Source organism: Phacochoerus africanus, chromosome 2 (assembly GCF_016906955.1).
Source record: "Phacochoerus africanus isolate WHEZ1 chromosome 2, ROS_Pafr_v1, whole genome shotgun sequence".
Classification (NCBI taxonomy): domain Eukaryota; kingdom Metazoa; phylum Chordata; class Mammalia; order Artiodactyla; family Suidae; genus Phacochoerus; species Phacochoerus africanus.
In genome coordinates this window covers 268,635,632-268,644,885 of record NC_062545.1, presented here as the reverse complement: position 1 = coordinate 268,644,885, position 9,254 = coordinate 268,635,632, and positions in this window count along the sequence as shown.

The window sequence follows — 9,254 nt, the reverse complement described above, 5'->3', positions numbered from 1 at the left end:
AATCTCCAAAATCTATAAACACCTCCTACCCCTCAATACTAAAAACACAAACAACCCCATCAAAAAATGGACAGAAGACCTAAACAGACAATTCTCCAAAGAAGACATATAGATGGCCAAAAAACACATGAAAAGATGTTCAACATCACTCATTATTGGAGAAATGCACATCAAAACCACTATGAGGTACCACCTTACACCAGCCAGAATGGCCATCATCCAAAAGTCTACAAACAATAAGTGCTGGAGAGGTGTGGAGAAAAAGGAACCCTAGTACACTCTTGGTGGGATTGTAAATTGGTGCAACCACTGTGGAAAACAGTATGGAGATTCCTCAGAAAACTAAAACTAGAACCACCATTTGACCCAGCAGTCCCACTCCTGGGCATCTATCCAGAGAAAACCATGACTTGAAAAGACACATATACTCTGATGTTCATTGCAGCACTATTTTCAGTAGCCAAGCCATGGAAACAACCTAAATGTCCATCGACAGAGAAGTGGATCAAGAAGATGTGATACATATACACAATGGAATATTACTCAGCCATTAAAAGGAATGAAATAATGGCATTTGCAGCAACATGGATGGACCTAGAAATTATCATGCTAAGTGAAGTCAGCCAGACAATGAGACACCAACATCAAATGCTATCACTGACATGTGGTATCTGAAAAAAGGACACAACGAGCTTCTATGCAGAACAGATACTGACTCACAGACTTTGAAAACCTTATGGTTTCCAAAGGAAACAGTTCGGGGGGGTGGGGAGATGTGCTGGGGTTGTGGGATGGAAATGCTATAAAATCGGATTGTGGTGATCATTGTACAACTATAAATGTAATAAATTCATTGAGTATTAATAAAATAAAATGTTTTTAACAGTACGTTTTGGGAGTTCTTGTTGTAGCTCAGCAGTAACAAACCTGACTAGTATCTGTGCAGATGTGGGTTCAATCCCTGGCATCGTTCAGTGGATTAAGAATCCCAGAATTGCTGTGAGCTGTGGTGTAGGTCGCAGACATGGCTCCAATCTGGCTTTGCTGTGGCTTTGGCTGTGGCCGGTGGCTGCAGCTCCAACTCGACCCCTAGCCTGGGAACTTCCATATGCCTCTGGTGTAGCCCTAAAAAAAACAAAAACAAAAACAAAAACAAAAAAACAAGGACTTTTCTATCCCATATATACTGTTATTTCTTGATTTTCAGGTTTAGATATAATCTACTGTTTTCCTGCTTTGGAAGATAGGAATTTTTTCCCCATTCAATCTCCTTCCCTGCTTCTCCTGGCCTGTCTTCTTTAGATGGTCAGATCATAAATTTTGGTTAGATGAATATTCTGGGTTTATTTTGTGACAAAACGTAGATACTGCTGAGAGCCCAGCCATGCAGAGTACTATGATAGCCTTTCTTTTCTTGGATGTCTTTCTCTTTCTCCCAGAATTTCTCATCTTCCTGGTTTTTGCTTGCTTGTTTCCTAGGGGATCACCCCAGTTCACCCCAAACCCTTCCCCAGGAGATAAGGCCATCAGGAAACCCTTCTAGCTCCTCTTTTTCTTAGAGACATCCACCCAGAGCCTCCTTTAACATTTTTATAAGGTCGTGCTTCATGGGATTAAAACATAATTTTATTTCAACTTATGCCAAATAGGCAAGAATAGTACAGAGAACTCCATGTGCCCTGCATCTAGATACCCCAGTAAGGGAGTTCTCTTTTGCCGTGGCAGATGAAGGAACAAGCGTTGTCACTGAAGCTGCTTGGGTTTCAGGTTGGATCCCTGACCCAGGAACTTCCATGTGCCTTGAGTTTTGCCAAAAAACCCCAGAGAGACACCCCATTCAAGTTTCAGCAGTGGCCCCCACAATGCCATGCATAGTGACCCAACCTGACACTGCATTTTTGTCTCTCCAGTCTTCCTCAGTCTAGAACGGCCCTCCATCTTACTGTTAGGGTCACACTCTTGGTATTTTAAAGATGACGGGGTGGCCCTTTTGCAGAACGTTGCCCACTTTGTGTTTGTTCATGTTTTCTCACGATTATACCCTGATTACATGTCCTGGGCAGGAATTTCAAGGAGCGAGCTGTGCTGTCTCATTGCCTCCTCTCAGGTGTCACACAACCTTGATCTTTGACTCTGGTGGTGCTAACTTTGATCAATTCACTGCTTTATCCAGTTTGCCCACTGTCAAGCTATTTTGTTACTTTAGTAGATAATAAGTATCTTGCATGGGGATACTTCAGCAAGATATAAAAATCCCATTCCTCACCCCATTGACACCCCCTTGTTTTCGCATTCCTTGACACTTCCTACCTGAAATGGTGATCATAATTGCTGCCAAAAGGTGGTTTTCCTTCTGCATTTATTGTTTGGCATTCTGCTCTAAGGCACAGCATTCTCTTCTGCCCATTTATTCATTCATTTGTTCTTTTAGTGATGTGGACTCATGGATTCCTGTTTCATTTGATGGGCTGTGATCCATCACTATCATTTATTTTGATGTTGAAGTTACACCAGATTTGGCCAGAAGAAGCCCCTTCCAGCTGGCTCTTGTGTCCTTTTGACATGTCCCCTCATCCTTTGAGCACTTCTTTAATGTCTGAAACAACAAGATGTCCAGGCTCACCTAGTACTTTCTCTAACCCAGACTGGGAATCAACCTTTCCTCCAAAGAGAAGGATTCATTTTGGGGAGGAGTATGGTATTTTTAAAGTACCATATTCGTGCTAAATGTGCTCGTTCTACAGAAGCGTTGCTACTCCCAGACCTTCTCAGTGAGCAGAGCTGAGAAAACACAAGTGCACACACAGTTTAAACCATGTTTCTCACTGACAGCTCCAATTCCAGTCCAATACCATAGCATTCTTCAGAGCTCCCCTTCCATATTTGTATCCCTTGTTGGTGAGAAACCAGGCTCCTTTAATCCACAGTGGATTATTCATCTGCTCCATCCCTTGTATCGTCCCATCCTCCGGCCACCAGGCTGCTGTCCAAGCCAATGTGAACTTTGACCTCATAAGGGCCACCATACCGCCCACTAGGACCTGCCCTGTGAGTTTCAACTGGATGTGATGACAAAGAGCATAGGCAGGAAAAAAAAAAAAAGAACACAGGCAGGAGGAAAAATGGAAAGAGGAAGGGGTAAGGGGAGGGTGGGAAGGAAGGAGAGAGAAAATAGGCTGCCAGGCAAGGGATGGTTTTTCATAGCAGACTTCTGGGATTTTTCAGGAATATTCACTTTGTCTCTCCCCCATCTGCCTGGTGGTGCCCCTGGAGGGAACTGGAATCAAGACCCCAGGGAGAATGGATCATGTTTCAGCCTGAGCTGCAGAAGTTTTCAGAGGAGGAGAGGATCTGGCTTCCCCTGGGCCTCTAAGGCCTTGCCAATTCACCTCAAATGCTACATGTTGTTAGAAACTTTACAAATTAAAAAGGTTTTTTTTTTTTTTTTTTTTTATGGCCACATTTGTGGCACATGGAAGTTCCCAGGCTAGGGGTCAAATGGGAACTTCAGCTGTTGGCCTATACCACAGCCACAGCAACATGGGTTCTGAGCCGCATCTGTGACCTATACCACAGCTCATGGCAATGCCGGATTCTTAACCCACTGAGCAAGACCAGGGATTGAACCCACGTCCTCATGGATATTAGTCGGGTTTGTTACCACTGAGCCGCAATGGGAACTCCTAAAAAGTTGTTTGTTTTTTAATTGGGAGAAATTTGGTTAGCTCAATAAGTTAGTGATACAGCAAGCTGATCCTTTGATAAACTAACTCAGCCGCGGTGGGGGTTGGGGGATGAAATGCGGTCCCTACTGACAGACTCTGGTGTCCCCTCCATCTAAATCCAGAGTAGCTCTGCTCATCTGCTTTAGAACTACTGAGGTTTTGCCTGATCTTTCTTAGGTTTAGAGAGAAAATTTAGCCTGGGTGCAAGCCCTGCTGGACTGCGGGTTGCCGGGTTGCCGTGTGACCCAGAGTCATCCCCCTGCCTTCCCTGGGCTTCAGCTCCTCATCTGGGAAAGGAGAAGTTAGGTTCCAAGTTCTGTGCATCTTCACCTTGGGTGGGTGGCACATATAGCTGGGATCCAGTGGCATCCTCTTTGGCCGCCAGTTCCCAGGACCAGGGAGAGAGGGGCCACTGTCCCCATCCTCCCCCAGAGAAACAGGTCTGTTGGCTGGGCCTGGGCCTGCAGCCAAGGGGAAACTGGAGACAATGAGCCGGAGGCTCCGGTGCTGGGGCAGGTTGTGCAACTTCCGGCCAGCGCCTGCAAACAAGACTTTGGCCCCAGATCTTGAGGCCCGGCGGGTGGGGTGGGGTGGGGAGCGGCCCTCCCCCTCCCCCAGGACCCAGGCCACCCAGCTTAGGTGACAGAGCTGGGGAGCAGGCTGGGTGCTTTCTCAGTTCCGCAGGCAACCAGGTGGCTCCCGGTCCCTTGAGAAGGGTCCCACCAAGGGGGGTCGGGATACATGCCGCAGGGACGGTGGAGGAGATCCCGTGTGGCCCTGCCTGTGCACGTAGGCAGCAGCAATGTGCCTGCGGCTGTGGTTATTCACAAGGTCACCTGCTTGGGAGCGATCCTGGAGGGTTGTCTGGGCGAGGCTCTGCTCCCATGGGTGCTTGGGATAAATGCACAGCCTGCACGGTGTGAAATGTGTCCGGGTGTTTGAGGGTACTTTGGCAAGCCGGTGTGTGTGTGTGTGTGTGTGTGTGTGTGTGTGTGTGTGTGTGTGTGTGTGTGTGTGTGTGCTGTTTGCATGCATGTGATGAGACAGCAGACTGCATACATGTGAGATTATGCATGTGGACGGGATTCCCCAGAGGTCTGTTTAGGTCTGTGGCTACTCGTAGGTGCTGAAGAATGTGCATGTGGCTGTCTGCCCGTGTATGTGGGCACAATGGTGGGTGGGTATGTCTGCCCATCAGGGGTGCGCATGTGTGCATGTGTCTGTGCACGTGGGAGCCCCTGGCTGCTGAGCCTGTGGGGGTATGATGGTTTGTAGACATGTGTGCTCTCTTTGGTACCCGTGAGTTCATGTGAAGGATAGATGCTTATCCAGGTGCTCATGCAGGACATGTGACTCTGGGGCCTTGCTCCAGCTCATTGCATGTTTTAGCCCCATCACTCTGCAGTCTGCCAATGACTCTGCAAGCTTCCAGCCAGTTTTCATGTCCCACCAGCAATGGAGGGTGAGGTTAGGAGTTTGGGGCTCCTCTTACCTTTGTGGGGGCCTGTGCAAGTACCCCAAAGAAATGCAACTATGGGGAAATTGAGAACCCAGGAATCCTAGAATTTACATTGGTCCCTGGGTGAGGGGTAGGAGGCTTTCACGTGAGAGATGGGACCCAGAGCCTGAGATGGGACCCAGGCAGGAAGAAACTGCAAGACCTGCCACAACCTCCAATCTGACCAGCCTCTGCTGTGGCCTAGAGGCAGGGGGCTGGCTGGAGTGACCTCCACCCAGGACGCTGAAAGAGAAGAAGGGAGGGGGGAGGACCTCTGTGAGTGGCCCCCAATAGGAGTCCTGGCAGCACTGGTGGGGAGGCAGGACCACACCCCTCTACTCCCTCAAAGGAGTCTGCCCCTGGCTCCTTGTTCCTTAAAGAGTGGGGTCCTGGGGCAGCTGTCCCAGCTTGGAGAATGTCTTCATTCCCTTTAGAGCTGTTTTTCAAGTTCGAGGATTTGGCCTGAGTCCTAGGGACGACCCTGAAAGAGAAGGACAAGATAGGCTTGCTAGGAAGTTCCTGTAGTGGCTCAGCAGAAACAAATCTGACTAGTATCCATGAGGAAAGTTTGATCCTTGGCCTCACTAAATGGGTTAAGGACCGGGCATTGCCATGAACTGTGGTGTAGGTCGCAGACACAGCTTGGATCTGGTGTTGCTGTGGCTGCGGTATAGGCCAGCAGCTTCAGCTCCGATTCAACCCCTAACCTGGGAACCTCCATATGCCTCTGGTTTGGCCCTAAAAAAAAAGGTATAGGCTTGTTAAATGCCTGCTTGGTCCAGACCCTCTGCAAGTGTGGCAGGTTGGGGATTTCTTTGCACCTTCACTGCTTTCTTCTTTCCCCTTACTTTGTGCAAGTAAGGAGACAGCCTCACTGCACATAACACACTTCATCTATGCTGCAGGAGACAGTGTTACCACAAGAAAACTTTGTTTGCCTTGGAGCAGGTTCACTGCAAAGAGCTAGAAGAAGCCCTGTCACGTGCCCCAAGAGGTTTGACTCCCACCCTCCAGGATGAAGACTCTGAGCTTGGAGAAGAGGGAGGAAATTCTATGGGAAGGAAAGTTCTGGATGCCTGCTGTAAGAGTCAGGGCCAGTCAGAAAAACAGAGGAACCACTCTAGGTATTTCAAACAGAGGAATTTTAATGCAGGGCACTGATTGCACAGAAGGGGGAAAGGCTGAAAAACCAAACAGCAAACGGGGAGGCAATCCAGTTGGGGCAACGGCAGAAGTAGCTGCCTCTCCTGGGCTGGAGGGACAAATGCAGGCAAGGATACTGCCCACGTGTGGTTTGAATCACTGCAGGAGACACTCGCCAGCCTGAGCTACAGAGGAATGGGTGATTCTGTGGGCACTAAAGACACAAAAGACAGCAGCCAGTGCTGGAAAGACGACATGCCCCCTGCCCTGGCAACCTCCACCAAGCAGAGAAGCAGGTGGGGAAAACCCTGGCTTCTCCCACCCTCCAGTCTCCCACCAGAACTTCCCATTGGCTCAACTTAGCAGGAAGCCTGGGAAAAGCAGTTTGCAGGAGATGAGCAGTCGTGTTTGAAAGCACATGGGCCATGCCCAGCATGCTTTTCCATGATGCACTCTGCAGAGGACGTGGAGGGAAAAGTAAAGAAATACTTGGCTCCATCCCCAGGACTGTGGATATGATTAACTTTTGATAAGAGTCTGATGGACGGCACACACACATCCTTCCCTGCGCCACAGGCTCCGGCGAAGAATGTGTGGCTTTCTGCTATCCCCACCACAGCCCAGCCAACTCAGGACAAGGTTCTCCAGGCTGTGGTTGAGGAAACCAAGGCTTTCGGAAGGGAAGTGGCTTCTCCCAGGCCACCCAGCTGGAAAATGGCAGAGCCGGGACTCACACCCACATCGGAGTTACACCACAGACCCGAGCCTAGGAGAAAAGTGATGAGTCAGGGATCAGGTGCCACTGTTGGGAGCAGATGGTGATGATCAGCCTGGGCTGGGCTCTGGGCAGAATTCTGAGATGGACAGAGGCATTGAAATGAGGGAGGCCAGCGGGGAAAAGAGCCACTGATGGTGAGACTAGGGAGCATGGCGTGGTGGCTAAGAGTGGGACGTTGGAGCCCAGCTGCACACGTCACATCCTGGCTGTGTGACGGATTTTCTCTGTGCCGCATTTCCTCATCTGTAAAGTGGGTGCAATAGTGATAGTAGTACCTGCTTCACGGGACCGTTGTGAGCACCGAAGTTGACATAAGGGTTTGCTGCTGTTATGTGTTGTTTTGATTTTGGTTTTACAAGTGAGGAAATTAAAGAGAGGTGATGCGAGTAAAGGATGATGATGCCATGAGGAAGCAGAACAGGACTGAGGTCCGCCGAGTCGGGGGCATGCTCTTGCACCCCTTTGTTCTCTGCCTGGCCCTCGGGCTCTCTCCTCGCCCTCCTTGGCCCACAGCCCATCACCGCTGTCATGTGGATTCTCTCCACTCTCCTGTTCCACTCTGATAAGCCACCTCCTCCGGCCGACCTCCAGTCTTCCTGATGTCATGATCTCTGGGCAGCAGCAGCATCCCTCCTCTAGTTTCTCGGGGCTTCTAGGCTTGAGACACCCGCTCCTGTGTTAAAACCTAGAGTGGTTCCCAAGGAAGCACTGCCTGATACAATTGTCATCAGCTATTGCAGGGTTCCCTGGACCAGGCCCTCTTCTGTGCTTCTTCCGTGTGTTAACGTGGTTAATGTCACACTAATCTTAGGTTACGGAACCCACTTTACAGAAGAGGAAGCAGCGGGTCTGGAGAGGGGAAGCCGTTTGCCTGAGGTCGTGCAGCTCATGAGGGGCAAAGCTGGAGATTCAAACCCAGAGCCCACGCCTAACCACCTCACTGCACTGCCTTGCTTGCCATTGGCCATCGTGACCTCTAGAAGACATCCTCACATCCGAGACCGGCCCCGATGGCGGGCGGTGGCCTCTGTGACTTCCCTGTCTGGGAAATGCCCCGTAACTGCCCTCAGAGACATGGCAGGGGGATGGTATCTCCCGCAGGTTCTCATCTCCAGGCTGAAGACCCAGTGTCTGGGGAGGGGCGGGGAGGTGATTTCAGGCCCTTCCCCTTTGGGTGCCCTCCTGGGTCCTGGGAAGGCTCCTCGCCCTGGCGTCTCTTCCCATCCAGCCTGTCCCTCCTTGTCACCCCTGGACCCTCCCAGGACCCTCGATGACTCACCCACCCAGCACTTTCACTTCCTCCTTCGCTGGAGGAGGCTTTTGATCTGCCACAGTTTCAGCAAGGAAGCCTGCTCCTTGTGGGCTTGAAAGGCCATGAGGGAGTTCCCATTGTGGCTCAGCGAGTTAAGACCCCGACATAGTGTCTGCCAGGATGTGGGTTCGATCCCCAGCCTCACTCGTTGGGTGAGGGATCCAGTGTTGCCGCAAGCTGTGGTGTAGGTCACAGAGGCAGCTTGGATCCGACGTTGCTGTGACTGTGGTGTAGGCCTCAGCTACAGTTCCAATTTGACCTCGAGCCTGGGGATGTTCATATGCTGCAGATGCAGCTTTAAAAAGAAAAAGAACACAGGGGGAAAAAATGGCCAGAAGGGGCATTCCTGCGCCCAGACCTACAGGGCTGGGGTCCTGCCTCTGTGGAGGGTAGGGAGGGGCAGCCTCCTGGGCCTTCTTGCCAGACACTGGCCTGAGCTGGACTCTGTCCAAATGGTCGGTCACCCCCAGCACCTGTACAGGCTGGCACAGAGGGAGCTGACCTAGAATCTTTAAGCTGAAATTATGCCACTCATATTTTTTGATGGCATTGAAGGGACATCTTCATTCATTCCTTCCCTCAATTTACAAATCTGTCCTCGCCTCCTGCCTACCAGGCAGTCTCCAGTGGACAAAGAAATCAAGGTTTGGTCTCTGCTCACCGGGAGTTGGCAGTCGACTGGGTGATGGGTGGGGTTGGCGGGGGCAGATCCATGAACAGAAAACCCAGCTCTGTATCAAAGCCTTAGGGATATTTCTTTTCTTTTCTTTCTTTTTTTTTTTTTTTGTCTTTTTGCCA